Below are 24994 nucleotides of genomic sequence, written 5' to 3' on the forward strand. Positions count from 1 at the left end.
AATGTCAAGTTTTCCACTCACACTTAAGGAAAGAACTCAGACGTAGGTGCTTAGCAGCTAAATATTCACTGCTTTTAAGTTTGTTACTGTTTCACACCAGAAAAAAAGTGTTGCCCCTGTATGTCTTTCCAAGTATTTATGAGGAAAAACCATCAAAAGTCTTTATACTTAATGTTGAACTGGGTTGGAAGCCACTTAGTAGTGAGTAACAGGCTGGTTCCTCCTTCGCAACTTGGCCATTAAAATCCAGCCCTGTCTCGGTTGTAATGGGAAACATCTAAAAGCCTTTGGCTGGGTGGAATATGCAGAGCTTTGGCTGTAGCATGAGCTGAAAACTGGCAAAGCTTACCTCTCTTATTTGGATTAATATCCCCTGCACCTGTCTTCTGGGAAATTAATGGGTGTTACTGTAAGCAGCCTTCTTTCTTCCTCAAATCTTTTCTGCTGATTTCTCACTTTCTTGACCCCTTCTGCCAGTTCTTTTTACCTCTCTCTGTTGTCCTTCCATACTTTCCCTCTGTAGATTAATTGCTCAGTGATACCATATGTTAAAGAGTGCTGAGCTCCCCTACCCAGCTGTTTGAAACCTGAGTAGTCAGCAGAATTTAGCTGCCTGGCCCTCACTTGCCACTTCTTATGCATTTGCTCCTTCCGTTTCCAGTCCTCTTCAATGGACCTCCTTCTGTCTTTTATCCTTCTCACTTGTGTGCTGCTTTCTTTGCAATATTCCCAGCTAGAAATGTCATGATGTGGCCAGTTTTAGTTTTATGATTACTTTTACTGTTGCAACCTAAACATTAAAAAAAAATTTTTCAAGACAAAAAGTTTATTTTTGCAGATTTCTACAGATTATATAGGAACAAAATATCTTTACCATTTCTCTACAGGGGAAGTGAGGCCAGCTAAAGAAGAAAAGCAAAAAGGCGGTTGGTCCAAATGACATAGTTGTTCATGTATGAGGTGTAGATTTTTTGAACAGGTTGTTTAACACAGTTCTGGAGAGTGAGAGGATGCCTGAGGAAAGCAAAGGAAAGATGGCTGGTACTGATTTTCATAAAATGGGTGATGTGCAGAGCTGTAGCAAAAAGGGATAAAGCTGATGAGCCACACCATGAAAATGACAGACTGTTGAAGCTGGGTTAAGAAGAGAAGTGACAATTGGTGAACAGCAGTATAGTTTCATGTTGCGAAAGAGTACTACAGATGTGATATTTACTTTGAGAGTGCTGATGTAGAAGTATAGTGAGTGTCAGGAGTGGCACTGCGTCATTGTGGATGTAGAAAAGACATGCATGTGATAAGGTGTCAGTGAGCAGCCTGGGAGGAGAAAAGAATGAAGACCACAGAGAAGATTTACGATGTAGTAAATGAGGACATGCAGAGGGTTGATGTGACAGAACAGGTTGCTACCATACTGTACCATCTTCTTGTTTTGGCAACCTGTAAAGTGATGAGCCAAAAGAACAAGAGTAATCTAGATATTGCATTCTTGTATTAAAAGTAAATAATTATTATTCTAAAACTTTCACAATTAACTTGTTTGAATGAGTTCAGATCAATTCTGCTGTTTTCCTTTTAAAATCAGTTCCAAATCAGTGCCTAGTTAGCATAATATTTGCCATTTAACAAAAAGGTTTTATCATTTTATTTCTTGAGGAAAAACCAATACAATGCCTCAAAATAGCTGATTAATTGCTTTCCTTTGCCAATCAAAATGACACATTTAAAGGCCTTATTGGCTCTGCAAAGTTGTGATTGGCATTAACTGAATGATTGCAAAATAACCACCAAGTCAACAGATAATGAAAATAATTAATTGCAGTACTTCAACAGAGGCTGTCACGTTTGTTCTTTACTATGTTTATTGTGTATGACCCAACAGTTAATTGCTTTGTGTAGAGTGATGATAAAAGAGGCCTCTCTTTTGAACTGTTATTGTTTGTGCATCCTTGCCGTGGTTTGATTTTTAGAGGCTTATTGGGTTCCCTAACGTGATGGTAATTAGAATATTTACATTTTTTTTACTCTGGAAATTTCAAGTCCTTTACATGCTGCACCTACAGTCAGAAGTCACCAAATCATGTCTGAGAGTTACTACAAATATTTGTGCATTACTTTAACTCATATACATAACAAGGATAAACAAATTTCAGCATAATTCATAATCACATGTGTGATTTGTGACCGCACACAGGGAAGTGAATGGGAAATGAGTGACTCTCTGCTGAGAGTGTGTGAGCAGTAACATTATCAGCTGATTGCCACAGCCGCTGTGAAGTGCATGCTGACAGGGTGATTAAGTTATTTAAATCGGTTCCATATACTCTATTGCCTAGATAGGACAAACCTTTCAAAAAATGAAAAAGAAGGTCTAGTGTCTTTTTGCATATATGGTCCAAACACAAGGTTACAACTGTGAGCCTTTGCTAGTGTGTGGGTTAAAGTCATGATAAAACAAAAGGTTTTATGTGTGTATGACAACAAAAAAAGGCCAGCCCTTACCAAGTCTTGAAATTATAACAAAAATGGAACCAAAATGCCAAAGCAGCGGGTGGAATTTCTAATTTTATTCAATTTGGGTTTATTTATTTAGCACCTAGATCTAGTTGCCTCAAGGCACTTTATATTGTCAGATAAGGACCCTACAATAACACAGAGAAAACAGAAAAAACCCAACAGTCAGAATACCGCCTATGTGCAAGCATTTTGGTGACAACTCCCTTTTAACAGGATGAAACCTCTGGTAGAGGTTTCACAGAAGAGGGGCCTGAAAGCCGAAGGCTCTGCTTCCCACTATTGTCATGGTTTTGGGTCATTTTGACACAGTATTTTCAGTTTCTTGTATTTTGGTGTTTTTTATGTATTATGGTTTATTTTCTGATTCTTTAATTGTCCTGTTTTTAACATTATAATCCTAAGTTTCCATGTTGTTCTGGTTAAGAGTTTTGTTCTCAAGTTTTAGATCAGTGTCTAGTCTGTGTCTGTCATGTTTCCTGTTTTACTTTGAAAGTCTCATATGTTAGCGTATCCAGTGTTACTCTCCCCTGTGCTATCATCATGTTTCATTCGAGTCAGCTGTGTCCTCATGTGTCTCCAGTTCTCCTGATCACCTCACATGTGTATTTAAGTGCTCCGTTTCCCTTTTGTTCATTGTCATGTCATCTGTGTTACCTGCCACCATGTCATCACAGTCAGAATCTTCACAATCTTTGTAGTTGAGTCTTAGTTTCTCTAGTTTAGTTTAGCCGCTGTCCCTGCTGTCATGCCACCTTGTTTCAGCCATAATAAAGGCTTGCCTTTTGTTTAAAGTTCAGTTTTGTCTAGAGATGGCACGATACCACTTTTTTATGTCCGATACCGATACCGATATCATAAATTTGGATATCTGCCGATACCGATATGAATCCGATATGTTTTTTAATCAACAAAACTGTTTTTTAAATATCTTGCTGCATTTTGTATAAGTTCATACTCAAGTTTAAAACAACAACTACACTAAAGCTATTCTGTTATACCTGTATGCAAAAAAAATATTTCATAGTTCAGCAATACTGATCAATCTAATAAACTCAAACCTGCACCATCCTCCCTATTCTGGTATTTTAAAGAGTACTTAGCATAAATATTAAGCAACCTAACTAATAGGGTTCCAACTCCCAGCAACAACAAAAATAAATAAATAAAAAATAGGGAACCACCCCTCACGCTCCACCTCATGATGCTTAATCGACGTAATCAACCTTAATTTGATGCAGTGTGAAAAAAAAATGCACAGAAATCAATTATTTTTCAAGAAATATTAAATAGATTCAACATCTTTCTTCAACAAAATTGCAGACTGCACAGATGGTACCTTCCCAGAGGAAAAAGTACTATAGCTTACTAGGGTATATTAGACTTAACAGTTACTATATACAATAATGGACTTCTATACATTTTACATCAGATTAAAACTTTGGGTGTAAGATTCAGATAAATATTAAATAATTAAAAGCTCGACATTTTAAATGAGAATAAGAAAGAAAATTATGTCTTTGTGCCCCCTTTTCCCTGTTAATGCCCTATCGGCCCCCCTGGCTAAACTTTGCTAGATCCGCCCCTGCACAGTTACCAGCGTCAGCTACGTAGAAAAAGATCCTGGAGTAGAAAGTAATATTAAATAAATTCTAACAACAGCTGATCAAGCTTAAACGTTCTGCTGTTGTTCAGCCGCTGGTTTCCTCTTTCTGGTGCAAAGTGGGCCAAAAACAAACAAGAGACACGGACTTGCAACAGAAAAGCCGATCAGCTGATCATTAAGCAGTTTCATGATTGAAGTAGCAGCCGGAGAGGAGAGGCAGTCGCTAGTTAAGCTTAACGCAGGAATGCTTTACAAACATTCAGAGATGGACTTACACACTTGCTTTACTTCTCTCGGGGTAACTTTGTCAGAGATGAAATGCCGGGTTGCTAGCGAAGCTCCACATGCTATCCAGACCACCGACAGGTCCGGCATGCCACAGCCGCTCTATCACGTGATGCATACTGCTCCGACGTGCTAACGTTCTGAGGTGAGTTACGGTGTGTTGCAAGTTTTGTGAGGTGCTTTCGTGATATTTAATGGATCGGATTACATTTTTTATTTTTCTCCGATATCCGATCCAGTAATTTAGGTCAGTATCGGACCGATACCGATACGTAATATCGGATCGGTCCATCTCTAGTTTTGTCTCCTCGCCTGTGTCTGCTCCGCTCGATTTGCCCCGCAGACCGTGACAATTATACTTTTAGATACCCTAAGAACCACAAGTAAATCAGAGGAAAACGCTCTATTGGGTACTATTGCTCTATGGTACTAGAGGGTTTTTTAAGATAAGATGAGACCTGATTATTTTTTATCATTGTGCAGGAATTATCACCACTTTTCTTCCCATTGTTGCTGTTTGCAGACAACCATTTATGAACAGTTCTTTCAAATTATGCCAAAACCTTTAAGTCTTGTTGAGATCTGAAATTTTGACTGGGCCGTTGCAACACTTTCTTTTCTTTTTCAGCAATTCTGTTGTAGATTTTTTGGTGTGATTGGAATCATTGCTTGATCACTGCTACTAGACATCGTTTTTGGCATAGCTTTAGCTGTCAGACAAATGACCTTACATTTGACTCCAGAATACTGGCACTGTACATTTTCATCATCACTTTGATCCCACCTGTCCAAAGCACATTGTTCCAGAGGTTTTAAAGTTTGTTCAGATGAAGTCATGCTGCCATGTTCTTTTTGGAGAGAAGAGGATTTCTCCTTGGAAACCATTTTCAAACAAGCCACATTAGTTCCATTTTTTTTTCTAATTGCACTATCATATATGTTAATATTAACAACCTAATAGATGGTGGTACAGTCTGAGATGTAGCTCTTATCTTGGGGCGACCGTGGCTAAGGGAGTTGGGAAGCGCATCTGTAACCGGAAGGTTGCCGGTTCGATCCCTGGGCTCTCTGTCCTGGTCGTTGTGTCCTTGGGCAAGACACTTTACCCTACCGCCTACTGGTGTTGGCCAGAGGGGCCGATGGCGCGATATGGCAGCCTCGCTTCTGTCAGTCTGCCCCAGGGCAGCTGTGGCTACAACCGTAGCTTGCCTCCACCAGTGTGTGAATGAATAGTGGCATTGTAAAGCACTTTGGGTGCCTTGAAAAGTGCTATATAAATCCAATCCATTATTATGTATTTGTAGTTTTTCTGATCATTGCCGGGTCTGACCTTGGGGTGAATTTGCTCGGATTTCCACTCCTGGGAGAATTGGCAGCTGTCTTTTTCTAGTAGTGAATACTCATTCTCACCACGGAGTAATGAATTTCAGATTGTTTGGAAATGGCAATATAACCCTTCCCAGGCTGATGGGCAGCAATAAGTGCTTCTCTAAGATCTTTGTTGATGTCTTTTGTCCTTGACACTGTGTTAACACACACCTGAATGCTCCAGACTAGGAAACTGCCAAAAATTCAGCTTTTATAGAGGTGCTCATACTTTTTTTTATGGTGAATTAATCAACTGTATTTGATAAGCAGTACCTGGCTTCTGCTCACCCTCCTAATTCCTATGAAAGCAGCAAGGTTGTGCAATTTTTTTCAAACTTAACTTTTACTAAAAAAATAATGATGCGTACATTACGTGCTGCAGAGATGGGTAGTAATGCGTCATCCGATTACTTTTTTCAAGTAACAACCAGTACAACGACCAAGTAAGGGATTACTATTGCAAAAAAGTAATTAGATTACTGTTACTTTCCCGTAAGCATTTTCCGTTACTGCGTTACTAAACCGTGATTTTGTTTGTGAGAATGTCTCATTATAATAACGTACAAGTGTGCGACGTCCATGGAGCAACAGACAAGTGTAGATCAACAGTGGATAATATGGAGTGCGGGAGAGAGTACGACCATGCAGCATTTAAAGCTTGGAAGTACTGACATTACTTTGAGTTTGAATCCGTAAAAAGTGACAAAAACATTAACATCTGCTGTAAACTCTGAGTGGAAAGAAAACTTTATTCTACAGCAAAATATTTAACTTCAAATATGAGCAAGCATCTCGCAAGCCAGCACGGGAATGTGAAATTCACAGAGAAACCCCCGGATCCCCCCACTGACATGGCCGGCATCGGGCAAACCTCCACCAACTCCGCTCCTGCTTAACAGGTGAAAATAGATTTAAGAGCAACAGGACTTAGTGCTGCTAAATCTTTGATTTTATTTATTTTTTCTTGTGTTTTACTTGCATCTATCTGAAAGAGTGAGCGTAACCACAAAAAATTATTTTTATTTTATATGCTGGAATATGCAGAAAATAGGTTTAAATGTTAAACAAATGTCTTCAGGTCAAAGACTGTTGCATATAATTAAAATTTTGCTTGATGCAATGTGCATAAAGTTAAAAGATTAAAACTAATAAAACAATTTTTAAAAAGAGACTTTTTCATTTGATTCAATTTTGTATGCTGGATTATGCAGAAAAAATACAACTGGGCTGAAAGGTCTGTTGCTTTATTATGTATTCAGGTTGTGTATCATGTTAAGTAATGGGATTACTTTCTTGGAGAAGTAATCAGTAATTAGTAACTAATTGCTATTTTCAAGTAACTTGACCAACACTGATGTGCTGTACTTCATATGACTTACGTTTACCTAATTTTATGGTAATGAGCAACTTCTTTTTCAATTTTCTTTTTCACTAATTTGCAGTGACGGGTATTAAGCTATTTAGTGCTGTCAGCGTTAATCTTGTTAAAATTACGTTAATGCCATAACCGCATTAACGCAGCAAATCTCTATTAGCAAGTTATCGTGGCTCGTGGCTGGACGGCGCTAACGAGCTAACCGTGCTAACACGTTGACACCGTGCAGCCCCATGCACATTAATGCAGTTATGACGTTAACGTCATTTTAACGAGATTAACGGTGACAGCACTAAAGCTATTACTTAATGAAGCCTTTGTGACACTAGAGTAGACAAATAAAGAGAACAGATTTGATCAAGTGCTGTATGACTTTCTCAGTCACTAGAGTGCAATATCCAAAACAGCATTAACCAGTGTTCAAAATGAAGATGATAATCTCAATCGATATGGATGATGATTTAAAGCACCGTATAGTTTTTAAAAAAGTCAGTTCAACAAAATCAATCTCACAGGTGAACCTCGCAAATTTAAGGTATTGATGCCGACTAGTCTCTTTAAAATTCACAGAGACACAATGTGCTATCAGTGCAAACCAACTAACATAACATTTTGTTAGAGAAAGGCTACTGGTGCAATTGTATTCTCACCTACGTAAGTGTTTTCCTACGTAGGTGAGAATACAATCGCATCACCTGGTAAATTGCACTTCCTACATTGTGTACCGTTACTTGTCATACTGCTGCTGTCACAAAAAAGAATGTGAAATGAGGCAAAGCAAGGAATGAAAGCCAGAGTACCAGAGAGGCTTATTGAATACATAAATCACTTCCTGGATCGAGGGTATGTTGTTTCATTGCTAATGGATCTCCACTGGAAGTGCTCTGTAAATCACAGTAACCACAAGCAGTACTACTCAGAGGCGGGACTCCACAGGCAAAATGAGAAAGAAGACATTATTCTGTTGCTTTCTATTTTGTTTCCCCTTTTCCCTCCATTGCCCTCTTGCAGGGATTTTGGTCCATACAGAACTGCAAAATAAGCAGTATTTAGGTTACTGCCTTTCTGCTCTCTGGGTAAATAGGTACTTACTCAGCTCAGTGGGGGTGGTATTAATCCCTGATGCTGCACAAAAACCCCACATGTTTCTACCTGACCAGGCAGCTGTAATGTCCTCGTGCATTGTTTCTCAAAGTAGTCTGAAACATGATTTAAATTCATGTGTTTTGCATCTGATGCTAAAAAAAAGGATTATTAAAAAACACTATTATTATGTCCATTTTCTTCTGATTGAAGTCCACATGGCTTAGTGATTAGAGTGTTTCTCTTGTATGCTAATGCAATCAAGGACGTCATGTGAATAATACCCACGAATGTCAAGATGCAAAATTTAAACCAATGCATGTAGTTGCAAGGTGATGGTGTGGTGCACTGTGATGTGTTACTGTATCCTCTCCAGACCCATATTTGTACCACAGGGGTTGAGGACCTGAACACCACAAGAGACTTACTCTGAGCATCTTTATTCATGTCAAAATAGTTTGGACATCAGGTTACAATATTATATATTTTAGTGAACCCACCTTTTTTACTTACTACTAAGCATCCATTGTGTAGGTCATTTAAAAATATCACTGCCAGTTCCACTGTTTTACATGGAAAGAATTGTTATTTAGAGATGGAAATTAATAATAACTTAGTGAGTCTGATTCCATTATCGATATCACTTATCTATTCGATTCCTTATAGATTCACTTATCGATTCGATTCCTTATAGATTCACTTATCGATTTTCATTAGGTTTTCATTGGCTCCACTTTGAGATTCATCAAAGTATGAGACTGAGATTCATTACTCAAAATAAGTATTGCACATATTACACAGAACACTTTTTTTTTCAAAGTAATGCAGTATGTTAGTTAATTATTCACAGGAGAAATGAATTCATTGTACAACTTGTTACATTACTTGTGTTACTCTGTAAAATGTCCTGTAATGAACGGTCACATAATCACCATTTAACAACATGAACCTTAGGCTCCAGTTCCACACACCAACGCAAATTCCTATGCTAATGATGACACACATATGATCTTTCTCTTAGTATTTAGGTATGAGTACAAAGTCAACAACATAAAGATGAAAGATGAAAACCAGCACAAAAAGACTTTGCAGCAATCGACACAGTAATTCTACTTTAGCAATATGAAAAGGTAGAAACTGAGGCTGCGGCCTATGGAAGAGGATTAGGGCCACTGGGGGTAAAAAAAAAAAAAAGTGGTGACACCTCTTTTTTTTATTCTGAGCAAAGAGTCAGAATTATGATTTTTTTTCTCAAACTTCTGAGATTTAACTAATATGAGTTGATCTTTTTTACAGTACTGAACACAGCCAGTCATTAGGCTGCAAAATTATATTTTTAATTCTACATTTCATTTTTTTTAGGTGAATTTTATTTTTAAGTATTTAGGGATCCACTTTAAAAACACAAGTTTTTATTTATTTATTTATTAAAGGCCATCTAAATGTGTTTCCAAAGCACAAAGTTAGCAATCATTTGAAATAATCATGAGATCAATATTGACTACACTATAACTGAGATTATGACTTCATGGTAGAGCAGCTATATTTGTCACTGGAGTAATGAGAGTTAAATTGGTGAATATGATTATAAACAATGTGTTTAGCTTCCTGCTTACACAACTATAACTTAAAACGTCCAATGTCATTTGCTTTGGTCATTTGTTAGACCATCCTATTACATATCATACATGAATACCTTGTTAAATACCTCCGATACTGTTATATGTGGAGGTGTTTTTAACGACATGATTCTTGCTCAATTTTCATAATAATTTATTTCTTTTTAAATTAATCAGTTCACGACAATCTCTGTAGGAATGATTTTGAAATGATGAGACAGATTCAGTAAGATGTCCACGGTTCCTGTCTGTTGCCTTATAAAGGTTGACAGTGATACTGATCCAATCTGTCTCTTTTCTCTGAGGGGTGACTTTGACTTAGTGACTGATTCCTTGTGCTTTAGCCTCGCTGAAGCGATTGCACAAATTCCTCAGTCAAAAAAAAAAAAAACTTATTAGAAGGGAGAGATAGGTGAACTCTGATCCCATGTCCACATCTGGCATGGTGCATTCACTCCACACTTTCACTTTCAAGGAAAGGGTGACGCGTAATCTTGGCTTTTGGCTTCAAGGCATCTGCGTGTTACAGTATTACACTTTTTTTCTCAGTTGCTTTGGCTCAAAGTGATACTTCAAAACATACTTTTTAAAACTCGTGTATACCAAAAATACCTTTGCTTATTCATTTATTCATTCATTTATTATTTCATAATGTTTGAAAATGATTTAGGACATCTATGGACATCTAAGATGGTTGTTGGATAAACACTGTTTTTTCCCCTCTTTACACTGCAAAGGAGAACATTAGGATCAGGAGCAACAGGCTTTCCAGTGAATCACAACCTAGTTCATAGTGCCTGTAATATGCCAATAACTTTCATGTTTTTCACACTAGTCCATATGTTTTCTTATGTGCAGTGCTGTGTAAATAGTTCTTTTCTTTCACTTTTTCTGTGTACTATATGGTGTGTCTATTAAAAGAAAAATATTTCTCTTTCATAATACACGCTACCCTTAATTCACAAAGTACAATCAAAAACTTTAATTCTTCACTTTAATGCAGGACAGAATTCAGTTATAAAGAAATAATGGTAAAAATGTATAGGATAAGAAGAAATGAGATAATTGTGAGAACAGTTGTTGAGTCCATTGTCATTCAGAGTATCTAAACCTGTCTTGCGATATCAAAGGGGCTTTCCATTTTGGTGGCAATAATCTAATTATTGACACAAAACTTCTGTTTTTCACAAGAAAAGGTTAATGCTCTTCGACAGTTACAACTTTTTGTGGATTATCTAGTTTGTTTGAGAACAGGACATGTAAACTGTATGGCTGTATGACTAGTGCTTCCTGCAGAGGGTCATAACAGTTTTTAATATTCTTTACTGAGCTGCTTCGGCTGTGGGAAAATTAGTTGGGTATTTTTTTTTAAATAAGGAAATTAAGTGTGTGGTATGTCTTTTGTATTACCCCAGGCAGGAATCAGGGTAAAATGTTAGATCATTTAGTTCAAAAGTCATTTGCACCCTTGAATGAACAATTCTTTCATCCAAATAGCCTTTTTTAAATGCTTCAAATGTAAAATTCAGAGAAACTGCGACAAGACCAAGAGCTACTTCTCTGACTCTACAGGCCTCAGTTAAATTTTAAAGGTTAAAATTCACGACAGTACAATTAGGGAAAAACCTGAACACGTGTTTTGTGAGAGATGAGGCGAAAGTGGAGATTTTTGGCCATAGTGCATAGGGCCTCATGTGATAAAAACCAAATGCAGTATATCATCTGAAACACATCATACAAACTGTCAAGCACAGTGGTCATCATTTGGGCTTGTTTTGTGGCCACAGGGCCTCGGCACCATGCAGTCATTGAGTCGACAATGAAGTAGCGTATGTTGACCAGATTATTCTAGTGTCAAATGTGAGGCCATCTGTTCAACAGCTAAAGCCTGACCGAAACTGGGTCAAGCAACAGGGCACTGATTCCAATGACACCAACAAATCTACAACCGAAAAAGAAAAACTGTTGCAGTAGCTCAGGGAAAGGTCAGACCCTGTAAAAATTAAATTTAAAAAAAGTAAATTAGTGCTTCAAGTGATTGCTGCTAAAGCTGTAGTTTTGTATGATCCTGGCTGTGGGGTCATTATCGTTTAATGTAAAATAAAATTGGGATCACTTGTGAACTTAAACAGCCAGTTTCTTAAAACCTTTGCTGTATGTTTAAAAATTACACACTGGAACTTATGAATTTGTAAATGGTGTGTTGCACAAAACTGCTGTGAAAAACTGCATGAATTCACCAGAATGCTTTTGACATTTATCCTAATTCTTTATAGATTTTTCCACAGGAGTGTAAGCTAATGTGAGATGGGAAGAAAAAAGAAGCTTTTGTTCTGTTTCTTTACTGTGTAGCATTTCCAAAACAATGAATGAAAATGTGCGGCACTAAACCTCATGTTAGAAATGTCTTTTATGAAATTATCCACATTCTCTAACTTGAGGAGTAATGAATAGTGCGAGTTGTAGAGAGCAACACAGTGAGGCTTTCATGCTCCCTAATAAATACGAGGATACTGAGCAACAAGACCATGTAAATATACCGACCATCACCTTTTTTCCTCCCCTCTCTCTGGAATGATGGATTCTCATTCGGATAATGTGCCGTGGATGAAATAACAGGTACAATAGCCAGTCTGCCAAGTGGTTCCTAATTAATACATTTTACCCAGTCTATTGACTGTAAAAACACATTTTGTATTTTTGTAAGCCTGACATTCACTTTGCTCTTTAATGTATATAGACACAAAAGCATAAAAGAAATAATACCTGAGAACGTCTGGCATTTCAGGGCTGTCAGAATGCAATGATTAGTTTAGCCTTTTCAAGGATACAGCTGTCAGTTCTTTTCAGGGTTTGGGCTTTCTTTTGAATTGGTATGTTCTATTTAATGTTCGTCAAGAGCACAGGTCTGAAAGACTATTAAGGAGAATAGAAGTATCTCTGGAGAAATATTATTAATTATTTTAATTATTACTGTGCAATTTTGTTTGCTTCTTCAGTCTCTTAAAAGTTGTACAAATTGAACAAATTATTTATCATTGTCACTCTGACAGATTGCGTGCTGTTACTAGAGTGAGTTTATTAAATTCGTCTTAAATTAAAATGCATGAAAACAGCAGATAGCTTGTACATTTACTAAAGAAAGAACTTTTTTCTGCATTTTGAAACATGGCTAAGGTATTGAAGAAACTGTCTTACAATTATGAACAGATTTTGCAATTTTGTTATCCCCGTAAATATCGCAGAATAACACATTTATAAATAAGTGACCTAGAGCCATTACAACGTTTCTTAACCAGTGTGCTGCCTGGACAACCAGATGTGTTTGGAGCTTAATGCTCGAGTGAGTCTTAGTCCAGTGGAGTTTTTCAATTAGATGTTTTTTATGGCAAAGCCTTACAGAGGTGCACCACGTTGTCTTCATTTCAGGGAAGCCAAATTTATGAGTCACTTAATAACTAAGTGACTCATATAATAAGTCAAATGCAGCTTGCATCTATTGTTCCATCTATACTGAACTAAAATGAAAAATAGCTGTGAGCACTTATGAACACATTAGTCCCACTTCTTTCTTTATTTTGACTCACGTCTGTGAAAACATATTTGATATTAATAGCAGCCATATGGTATTCTTTTCTAAAGAGCTCCAAAATCTCTGTCCTCTCTCTGTACAGTACTATTTTGGCTAGCTCAGGTTCAGCAAGGCAGGGATTTGTACAATAGGTGGCCTCTTTCCACAGGGGGAGAAATGATTTCTAATTCTGAAAGAACCCACAGCTTGGAAATTGCAGTTCTATCACACTACTACCCTTCTCGGTGAATACTGACAATCCCATATCTTACACTCAAACAAACTGACATTGTTGAAGTGGACAGGGAAGGAAGTAGATATGAGAGCTTTGTTGTACCCCTTTAGTGGAAGGAGTGAGAGGACACTGCTGTGTCCTTGTGAAACTCCTGAGGACTGCATGTTAAATGTCATTGCCTCTTAATCATCCACTGCATCATGATGCAGGCTCTTTATGGGCTGTCACTTTCCATCCAGAGACTATGTATTTCAGCCACTGTGGAAGCATGTGGCCACAAATAGCCAGACTTCAGAACAGGACTATGCTGCTTTGTGCTGAGCTGTTATATTTTCAGGCTGTGAATCGTCCGTATGTTCCATCCTCAGAATAAGATATCTTAGGAATGCCTTTGGGGAATCTCATTCACAAGTGGAACAAACAGTTACTTGGACAAAGGGATGAACTGATTAGAATTTGATAATCTAAAGTCAAGGTCATAGTTGTATCAAAAACAAAAATATTCAGATTTCAAAGTTTATTTATTATCATTATGCAAAACTCGATTTAAACAAACAAGTCAATTTAAAGCAAATCTTAAAAAAAGTAGTAATTTTGAATTAATTAATGTAATAAATTAAAAATGATCACAGTGACAGGAAGCTAACAATGAAGTGTTCTCTTTTTTTGGTTTTAGTAAGATTTGCTGCTGGATTTTGGGTGACCAGTAGTTTGTTTAAACTATGCTGGCTCAAATATGCATATAATGAATTGCAGTAGATAAAAGCACCTATGGCTATCTCTGGATTTCTTTTAAATGTAATTGAGCTGACCTTACTGAGTCTCCTAATCTGCATAAAACGCAAGCGGGCAACTTAAATAACATGTTTGTTTGCTGTGTCAGGTGGCAAAAGTGACACCAAGGTTTTTGTAATACTGGCACAACAGGTAAGGAGCTCAGGTGTATCGTAGTGATTGTTGTAGATGCATCAGTGTGCACTTCTGTCTTATTCATATTTAGCTGCAGTGCCATCCATCGTTTAATGTTATGGGTACTGTCACTGAATGCACTGAGTCATTCTCATGCCCATTATTATTATAGGGTCTTCACTTTACGAAATAAAGTGCCTTGAGGCAACTGTTGTCGTGATTTGCTATATATTTGGTATATGAATTGAATTAAATTGAATTGAATTGAATTGAACTGAATTGGGGTTAAAAGGGATGCAAAGCTGCATATCATCTTTACAGTAGTGAAAACTAGCAGTGTGCCTTTGTAGGTTCAGTCACAAAATGACCTAAACAGAACCTTCTTCTGAGACTTATCAGAGCATTCAACATCACGAACAGATGTCTCACAGGTCTTCACATAGCAACTTCATTAAAGTGCACTTTCAAACCACCAGCCTTAACTCTGCCTTCTAGGCATAGCTGGAAATAAAATAAAACACTCTAAAGTGGGCAGCACAGCGTTTCTCATCATCAGCTCTCAGCAAGAAAGTTCTGTGTAGAGTTTAACGTTCTCCCCATGTCGGTGTGAGTTCTAAAACATTTGTGGGTTAGGTTAATTGGCAATTCATCCTGCAACAAACTGGTAGTCTGTCACTTTATGACCACTGGGATAGGCTCCAGCCTCCTTGTGACCCTCAACTGGATAAGCAGAAGAAAATAAATGAATGGATAAAGTACAAAAAAAGTAGAGAGTCGCATCAGAAGCTGGTCAAGGAAAATAATAAGATGGGTAAAAGACATAAAGACTGTAAAGAGTAGGAAAACAGTGGCACAGATAGAGCTCGGCTTAAAGTACTTTAGTAAGAAAAGTAAAGGGGGAATCTTATAATGTTTGATTTTTTGACTCAGTTTCTTTCTTTATAAATTGCTAAAGATTAATTGCTTGGTGGTGATTTGTCATCACCAAGCAATTAACTTCTGTTGATGGATTAAATTCTACTGGCGTTCTCTTTACAAGACACTTTTATCACATCTCTCTTATTTAATCTATTAAAATAATAATATGTACCATTTGTATTGAAATACTGGGTTCAGTTGGAATGCATTTGTCCTTTGTGTTGAATAGTTCAGCTTTCACAAGCTATTCATATATACAAAGGAAACTCTATTTAACTGTAACTGTAAATAAAAATCTTTCTCGGCTGTGTCAGTCAGTGCATGATTGGCATGCCCAACATGTTGCCATAGTGGCAAATCTATCATATGTACAATGTACTGGAGATAAACATTAGATTAGTATGCAATGGTCAGTGACTGTTCTTTTCAATTTCAGTTCAATTCAATTTTATTAATACAGGGCCAAGTCACAACACCAGTCACCTTTATTTTGTAAGGTAGATCCTACAATAATATATATAGAGAGAAACCCAACAATCATATGACCCCCTATGAGCAAGCTCTTGGCAACGTTGGGAAGGAAAAACTCTTGTTTAACAGGAAGAGGCCTCCAGCAGAACCAGGCTCAGGGAGGGGCGGGGCCATCTGCTGCGAATGGTTGGGGTGAGCTTTTATTTGCAGTTTGTCACCATTGAGTTTATTCTCTTCAAGATCAAGAGGAAAAAGTAGTTTTCGGGAGTGATTCCTAAACCTCTTTTGAAGTTAATAAACTGTTTAATGAATGCTGACGTGTCATTAAATGTCCAATTTTTGAGTCTGAATGTCCAAGTGACAAAAAGAGTCAAATAACACAACAACCTTGATCCCTCTGAATTTGTCAGAGCTGCAAGACAAATTCTAAGCTCATAGTTTTAGTTTCACTTCAACAGACAAATTATTGGTTCTGCACTTGTTCTCCTGGGTATACACACACTATATAAGATACTTTTTGCTAAACTCTAAGCTTTTATAGCTTGATATGCAGAACTACACATACTTTCCATTCGACATTCACACTGCACCTACCTCAGGAAAACATAAGGTGATGTTGAAGTTTTAGGGCTACACTTAAGCAGTCAGAAAAAAACAAACAACCCCCCCCAAAACAAACAAACTATTACACTTCTAACAATTTTCCTGACTTATAGTTAAAGTCTTCTTGCATCGTGATACTAAGGTTCCAGGTCCTAACTGGCTTAAGCATTGTGTGCATCTTCTCAGCAATAAATATAGGGCTGGTTAGTTACAGTTTTTTACAGACGCTAGGACACATTTCTCAATACTTAGGTCACGTTTGCAAAACTCCTCACACAGTGAGCACAACAGAAGTCTATGTGGGCTAAACTGAGGACCAGTTATCATTGTTTTGGCACAAAATGCATTCAATGACTACATCTCTCAAATTTCATGAATTATCTTCTCACTCAGACACAACAACTGCCAAAAATCTTTGTACGGACAGGACATTTTGCATGTGCTTACATACTGTTTTCAAAACTGTTAAACTTATGGCCAAAACAATAACACAATGCAAAACTTGAAAAGACAGCAAAATCCAACAGCAATATTTTATTGAAACATATTTTAAATCTAAAAATGCAGTTTAACCAGCCACAGCTGATTCCCATTGTAGATGAACCTCTACATAGGTGTTACTCCTTCAATTCCATTACAAAAGGATACAACTGCTGAATAGGTTTGTTTTGTGACGTAAACATGGACCCAGCCAGAAAGGGAGAAGTGGCTGAAAGAGGAAGAAGAGTGGCTGGGAGGGGGCGAGGAATACGTATGCGTGGTGGAAGAAGAATAAGAGGAAGATCAAGAGCTGTAGTCTCAGATGAGATCAGAGCTACTGTAATTGATCATGTAGTAAATCATGGTCACTCAATGAGAGAGGCTGGTCAGAGAGTGCAGCCAAATCTGCAACGCTCTACAGTGGCATCTATTGTTAGAGTTTTCCGGCAAACCAACAGGTAACTTGTATTCTGCAGGGGCATTTGCACATTTCAGAAGTAAATAAGCTTTTGTGTAATTGTTGTTGCATTCCTGCTTAGGACTCAACGGTTACCTCACACAGGAGGGTGAGGACGGATGTTCACTGATGTGCAGGAAACTGCCATTGTTGATATGGTCATCAGAAACAATGGGATAAAACTCACTGAAATTAGACAAAGAGTCTTGGCAGACAACGTTACCTTCGCAAATATTCACAGTGTAAGCGTAACAACAATTTCTAGAGTCCTGAAAAAACATCAGGTCAGGATGAAGCAGTTGTACACTGTGCCTTTTGAGAGGAACTCTGAACATGTCAAGCAACTCAGGAACCAGTATGTCCAGGTAAGATCAGAATAAAATACAGATCTGTTTTTGAACAAAACCAAACACACACAAAGACAATTATACAAATTTACTACTGTAACAGCTTATGTTGCCTTGTGGATTTATGTTAGAGAGTCATGGAGATTGAAGGCAGGCAAACGCACCACATTTTCATCTTTGTGGATGAGGCAGGTTTCAACTTGGCCAAAGCACGGCGACGAGGGAGGAATGTGATTGGGAAGAGAGCCACAGTGAATGTCCCGGGCCAGAGGGGTGCCAACATCACAATGTGCGCAGCAATATCTGATGGACTGCTGCTACACAGACCACTGATTGGGCCATACAACACTGAACGGCTCCTTGCGTTCCTGCATGATCTCTATGGAAGGGTTGTGCTAGGTGAGGAAAGGGATGCGGAGAGAAGGAATCAGCCAACATTTATAATTGTATGGGACAATGTGGCATTTCATCACTCCCGTGCAGTCACCGAGTGGTTTGCAGCCCATCCCAGAATGGAGTCTCTTTTCCTCCCACCTTACTCTCCATTCCTCAACCCCATAGAGGAATTCTTTTCCTCATGGCGGTGGAAGGTTTACGACCATCATCCACATGATCAAATGTCCCTCCTGGATGCAATGAATGCTGGATGCCTGGAGATATCAGCAGAAGATTGCCAGGGATGGATCAGGCATGCCAGGAGATTCTTTCCTAGGTGTATTGCCCTAGATGACATTAGATGTGATGTGGATGAGAACCTGTGGCCAAATGGAGAAGACCAGGTTGATTAGCATTGCTATTGTATGTTCATCAGTGGATGGTGTGTATATAAATACTTGTATTTTGGGATTTCTTAGTGCAAAAAAATAAAAATACATAAACAAATATTAACGAATTCTGCATGATGTCTGATTCATTCCAGTAACATATATTGAAATTATAAACAGAGATGTGTCCTTCTTTTACACAAGAAAACACTGTGTAATGCTACATGTTGTTAGTGTTTTTTAGGTCTTTGTTTTGTGGGTGACAAAGTGTGTTTGTCGGCTGTCAACCTTTGCTAGTGTTCTGGAAGAATGAGTTTATTTGAGACCTGAATGAAGTGTTTTGGTAGTTGTAGTGCATTTTGAATGTGAAATGAACTGCTTTGCCAAGCTGACGGTCAGTTAGGAGGATTGTGTGAAGAGTTTTGCAAAAGTGACCTAAGTATTGAGAAATGTGTCCTAGCGTCTGTAAAAAACTGTAAAATATTTCTCCGGCAATGCATAAGAACTTCACTTTGTAGGGCACCTGAAGACATAGTTTGTGGCCAAATATAAAATATGTAATGTCTTGTATAATTAATATAATGTATCTTAGATTTAGCACCACATTTCTGAAGGCGTTGTGTTATTTTTGTTATATTTAATTTGGTTCTAGATTATACAAAAAAAAAAAAAAAATCTTTTGCCAGCTTGTTTATATGGTTGTATGTGTGCCAAACAGGCCGGTACATTTCACTCCATCCAGCCGCAGTCCTCCTGATGTTTGAATGAGCTTTGCCAAATGCAGACCCAGCAGGAGTACCAAGCTCTGCATCTAAATGAGTTTCAGTAATAACCACTTAATACTCCAGAGAAACTGAGTGACTCTGTTGCTGCTATTGCATCCCCAAATAACTTAATCCAAACTTCGAAATTAATGAAAATAATTAATGGGAGGACAATTTTAGATTTGTAATGACCTATTTTAAAGGGCGCATTACTTGCTTTCTTTTAAAGTTAAGCTTTAAATGACTGAACTGTCCAGATGTTTTGTATTTACTGATAGAGAAATTGAGATTACCATACACAATCCAGTTAAAAATAAAAACAGGAAAACTATATGTTTCTTATTTTTACTTTGTTTGTTTGATGTATTGTTCCATAATGCCCTTAGGAAAACAGGTTGATCAGCTGCAAAAAATTACCTGCTACCTACTTTTCCTTGACCTTGGTGGAAAATATCACAAGATCAAGGAAAGGAGTGACAGAGAATGATTCAAAGTGTAGCCTACTAGAGACTCCTTTCCTTGGACTTACACTGGACAACTTAACGAACAGGATGGCAGATATGTGTTATATAGAAATGAAGATGGACTACATATGAACAGCTTACTCCACTCAAATGTGTTATTTTGCGTAGATCATATTAATAAGAACCACTGGTGAAAAAAATAAATCTTCATCTTCTTTTCCTCCGATTCGAGTAAATTTATTTCGGGTCCTAGTTTATTTCATGATAGTGAACATTACTAATGCATAATGTTTAGTTTAAACACACTTTCACCACTTAATATAGTTCATAGTCTTGAGAATATGAAATATGGAAATATACATTCTTCATGCAAGCAGCACCTTTAATCTGACAAGAAGCAGTTTTTATTACAGCTGTGATGCTCATAGTTCAGCTGTGAGTTTAACAGCTTGTTCCTGAAAATTCAAAATGCAGGTTATGGAGCTGGAGATATGCATTCCTTACCTGATGTAAGTCTTCACTTTTAAACAAATTAATGTGAACACAAAGTCCAGGTCAGTACGATTTGAAACTCTGATGCAACGTAAACTTGCAATCATTTTTCTATTTCTATTTTTTCTTTGCCTAAAAAAAATCTTATGGAAAAAAAATCACTGAATATGTTTAAATGTTTGACTGCAGTGTTAACAAAGAGAGAACGGCATTCACATCTGTTTAAGTTGCACTGCGTACAATGCAATGTGCCCTTATAGATTATAGATAGCAAGCTAAAATCACTCAATAATTCATCAGCCATCATTATTTTAAGGAATCATTCGAGGTGAATGCAGATAAGGGTAACCTGCTTGAAGGCAGCATATGATAATGAAAGCAAGGTTGAAAGCACATCCTGAAAAAAATATGCAGTTTAGTTTAGCTGGTTTTAATTGGAACTGACATTTGGCTTTATTTCACTGTTTTCTGACTCCTTACCTCAGTCCCAGCCCCCACACATACAAACATACACAAACACAAGGAAGCCAATGGAGAACATTGCTTTTAGATGTCAGATTCCTACTTGGGCTTCAAGCTGTACTTTTTATGTTACATTATGGAAAAAAACAAAATCTAATTATGAATTAAATGAAGGGTATTCATATAGTAGTATAGCATAATGAACCTAGCAAACTGTAGATTAATTAGAAAATGTCTGCATATATATCTAAGTCTAAGCCTGTGTTCCATGCTTCCTTGCGTCTCATTATTGGAAACACGTCTACAACAAAAAGGGTTATTGATCCCCTCAGAGTGCCACGCTTCCTTCCACATACTAGATTGAAGGGCAAAAAAGTGCCTTAAATGAAGTCCTGCAATTTATCTCATTACCACCCATCTCAAGTGTAGTGTAAGTGCCTTTGAAGAAAAAAAGTGTTCAAATTAACTAGCAAAGGTGATGCAAAGGACACAGAGTTTCTATAGGGAAATTAAAAAGAAATTTGTACATACTGGATTTCCCTTTTTTCTTTGCTCTGCTTTGTGTAATAATGAGCAATATGTTGAATAGACTTAGCAGCAAATACTAGATTAAAAATATTGTAAATCATCATTAGTAATTTCACACTTTATCTTATCTTTCCCCTTTTTATCTTCTGTTGTGTGGTTTTTTTTTTTCATTTTAAAAGCCATTTTAACAGTTAGTAAAACTATTAATAAATATTTTTATTCTAATCAGCCATATTTATTATTCATTTTGTGTTTGGGGTCTTAAGTATAGTGAATAAAATAAAAAATTTGATTACCCCAACCCAGACTCCCAAACCAAGGTTTATACCATGCCAGCAGTTTTGTGCATTGGTGCAACACTAAATTACAGAAGTGTCAGAGGTCACTGATTTGATTTTAGGTCTCTATTTTTCTTTTATCGTTTTAACATTTTATCTCAGCCACCTGTTGTCTTGAGTGTTTATTCGGCTTATGCGGGTTGGATGTCTGGAGCCTATATGTTAGCTGTCATTGCGCAATAACTTCTTAGAACTTCTTAGAACTTCTTGCACAACTATTTATAAACGAAAATATGTACATATCTAAATGGCCTATACAAATACAGGCCATTTAGATATGTAAATATTTTCGTTTATAAATAGTTGTGCAAGAACTGTGTCACATAACAGAAAAACCCCAATTTGACAGAAATGACCTGCTGTAATGAAATATCTGTTTTTTCTAATAATATCTATATAAATAGATATTATGTATATAGATATACATGTGTGACAGATGTGTGATATCTTTAGTTTCCCTAAGCCCACTTTTTGTTCTCATCTTTCCCCTAAGGTTGCCCCTTCCTGATCTTTGTTTGTAGGTGTCTTCCTATTGATGGGCAGTTCTTTTATCCTGCTGTTTTCAATTGCTTGCTCATGAAGAATCACCTGGTCATCGGTTTTCCTTCAGTATACTGTGCATTGTATGATACTCTATCTTATATACCCTATATTTACCCCAGTATAAAGAGCCTCATGATGTTGTTGTGAATTGTCACTATATAGATAAATTGCATTTCCTCTTCTTCTTCTTTTTAAAAAATGAACATGAACATCTAAGTCAAAATGTTACTGTATGCATATGTTTTATCTTTCAGCAACTATATTTCCTTGTTGGCAGAACAAACTGTGAGTAATGATGTTGTTTCATCAGGCACTATATGGGACTTTCAATCTTTCAACTTTCTTTTTGAAATTGTGTAACAGAAGCCAACAACTACCACATAGTGATGGCAGGACTGAGGCAGGATTTTAGTGCTTAACAGAAGGTTGCCACTGAAGATTTTGTTGGCAAACAATGTGATTAGACAGTATGAAATCCAGGCACCAGCAACTGCAGATTAAGAATCATTTAGAAATAACAATGTCAGACTGTCTACACAGTCACAGTGTAGACATAGTCCTTATACAACATCATTTACAATGAAACATCTTCACAGAAACGAGGAACTACTCCATTATGTGTAAGTTTGTTTTGTAATATTTTATAATAGGATGGTGTTATAAGTAACCAAAAACATTTCAATAAAAAAACTCCTCTTTTCTTTCTTAGAAAATAATGATGCTTGAAGCAAAGGGGGCATGTAGAATATTCACTTATTCACAAGGCCAGCTTCAACATCTTTAAAATATGCAAGAAGAACATGACTGGGCAGAGGGCTCTTACAGTAGTAGGTACCAGTATCACCGTATGACTATTGGCTCACACAATACAAAACAACTTCTCACATTTCTTAGTGCACTCACAGAGAGGATATTAAAGGTGGACATAGCCACCTCGAGGCCCTCTTGAACTAAACATTTTGGCCATTGCCATCCACTTTGAAACACTGTATTCTCATACAATATTGTTTTGTCAGACATAGGTAAGTTTAGTTTCAACCATATTAGTTTCAAGTTCCAGAAGATAAAGATAAGATCAAGTGGAATAATTTCTAGTTTCATGTTCACATTTTTCTCATTAAAGATTCTGTTTTTAATGAGAAGTAATGAGAAAATGTTTTATCCTCTCCATGCTATTGGCTGCATTTTCCACTGGTAGCAAGCACATCCTGTAAATAAACTCTACGGATGTTCTGAATCAAAGACCACCCGAAGAGAGAGGGATGTTGAGGCCTCTGTATATCATGGTTTGGGACAGCAGTGTTCACTGCTCTCACCTTGTGAGTGAATAAGTTGTAGCAATCTTGAATGATAATGCAACTCCTCACAGCATAGTCTCATTATCCAAATGCCATTTGAGGTATTTTCTGGCAATGGGTGCAAAGAACTGCTAGGGATTGATATGCTTCCCTTAGTGCAATGCAGGGGAAAACAATGAGATTTTGATAACCACTTGTGACCCATTTTATCATGGTGATGATGCTGCAAATAATCTCATTTGCCATTTTTAATGACAAATAAGATTATTTAAGAAAATAAAAGGTGGGGTATAGTGGAATGGGTGTAAATTAAGAAGGTGAAAACCTGCACTTTCAGTTTAGTGTTGTTTTAGCATTGGTGGTATAGTGTTGTACTTTTATACTTTTGGGAAACATCACAACAATGACAACAACAATCTTTACTAAAATGCATACACACTGTTAATAAACGAGACCCAGTGACCCTTGTACAGACAAGACCAAAATGGAAAAATATGTTTGCCACAATGCACCATTTAGAGAAATCCTCACTCCTCCACCACCACCACCACCACCACAGAGGGGTGATGATTTGGGCTTGTTTTGCAGCTTATGTTGTTTACCTTGATATTCTAGAGTCAAATGTGAGGACATCTCCGTGTGACATCCAAAACTGGGTGGTACAATAGAACAATTCCAGACACAGTAGCAAATTTTCAGCAGAATGGCTGGAAAAGAAAAGAAAGTGTAGCAGGGTTCTAGTGAAAATCAAGACCCCAACCTGATTGAAATACCGAGGCATGACCTTAAGAGAGCTGTGCATTAATAAATAAATGTCCACAAACCTCAGTGAACTGAAACAATAGCGCTAAATCACAACATTTGCATCAAGGCGCTTTATATTATAATGTAAAGACCCTACAATAATACAACAGATATAATAAAGAAGAGTCAGCCTGCATTCCTGCACAGTGATGTGAGACATTGATAGTCATAGTGAAAATTGTTACTCGAAGAGATAATTGTCAGCAATGGTGGTATTATGTAAGCTACTGATTTGTGGTTGTATTTAGTTTTTTCACAGGTGTCCTTTAAAACCTTTCTTTTTCACAACTTTCAAAATTAAACACTGAAATGAGGAAACAAATGCTGACAAGTAAAAAAAATTCAAAACAAAAAACAACCTTAATCGAAAAAGAAGAACAAGGCAGACTAAATCTGAAAGGAACAAAAAGGATTGTGCACAAGTAAACACATGACTTGAGGAACACAGAACTACACATTTACAGATCCAGAGGCGTAATTGGAAATTTGTTACAGATGGGGGTTACACAGGTGCAGTATCAGGTGAGGAGGAATAGACAGGAAGGAAGCCAAATCCACTGCAACTAATTGACAGTACTGAAACAAGGAGACACTGGAATATGGAAGAAAAGAAAAGAAAAACATGAATGAGTTAATGTAGGGGGAACACAGAAGGACAGGTGCAGACAAAACAGAGGAAAAGAAAAACACTGGAAA

The 24994-nt window shown here is 37.2% G+C and overlaps 1 protein-coding gene and 1 long non-coding RNA gene across 3 annotated transcripts in view; one reads left to right on the plus strand and one right to left on the minus strand.

The window, feature by feature from the left end:
• LOC309711606 overlaps window positions 1–4481 on the minus strand; it is a 47083-nt gene extending 42602 nt beyond the window's left edge. Inside the window, exon 1 of the long non-coding RNA XR_014278037.1 lies at window positions 4396–4481. This is a non-coding gene — a long non-coding RNA (uncharacterized lncRNA). The remainder of the gene's footprint in view (window positions 1–4395) is intronic.
• Window positions 4482–24994, plus strand: part of spon1a (spondin 1a) — a 95531-nt gene continuing 75018 nt past the window's right edge. The window contains exon 1 of one of the 2 annotated variants that reach the window (XM_082541802.1): window positions 4482–4550. The gene's annotated coding sequence lies outside the window, so the exon portion shown is untranslated. The remainder of the gene's footprint in view (window positions 4551–24994) is intronic. The other variant, XM_082541801.1, reaches the window with a different exon arrangement.

This window comes from Aulonocara stuartgranti (assembly GCF_965226115.1).
Source record: "Aulonocara stuartgranti genome assembly, chromosome: 1".
Lineage (NCBI taxonomy): Eukaryota > Metazoa > Chordata > Actinopteri > Cichliformes > Cichlidae > Aulonocara > Aulonocara stuartgranti.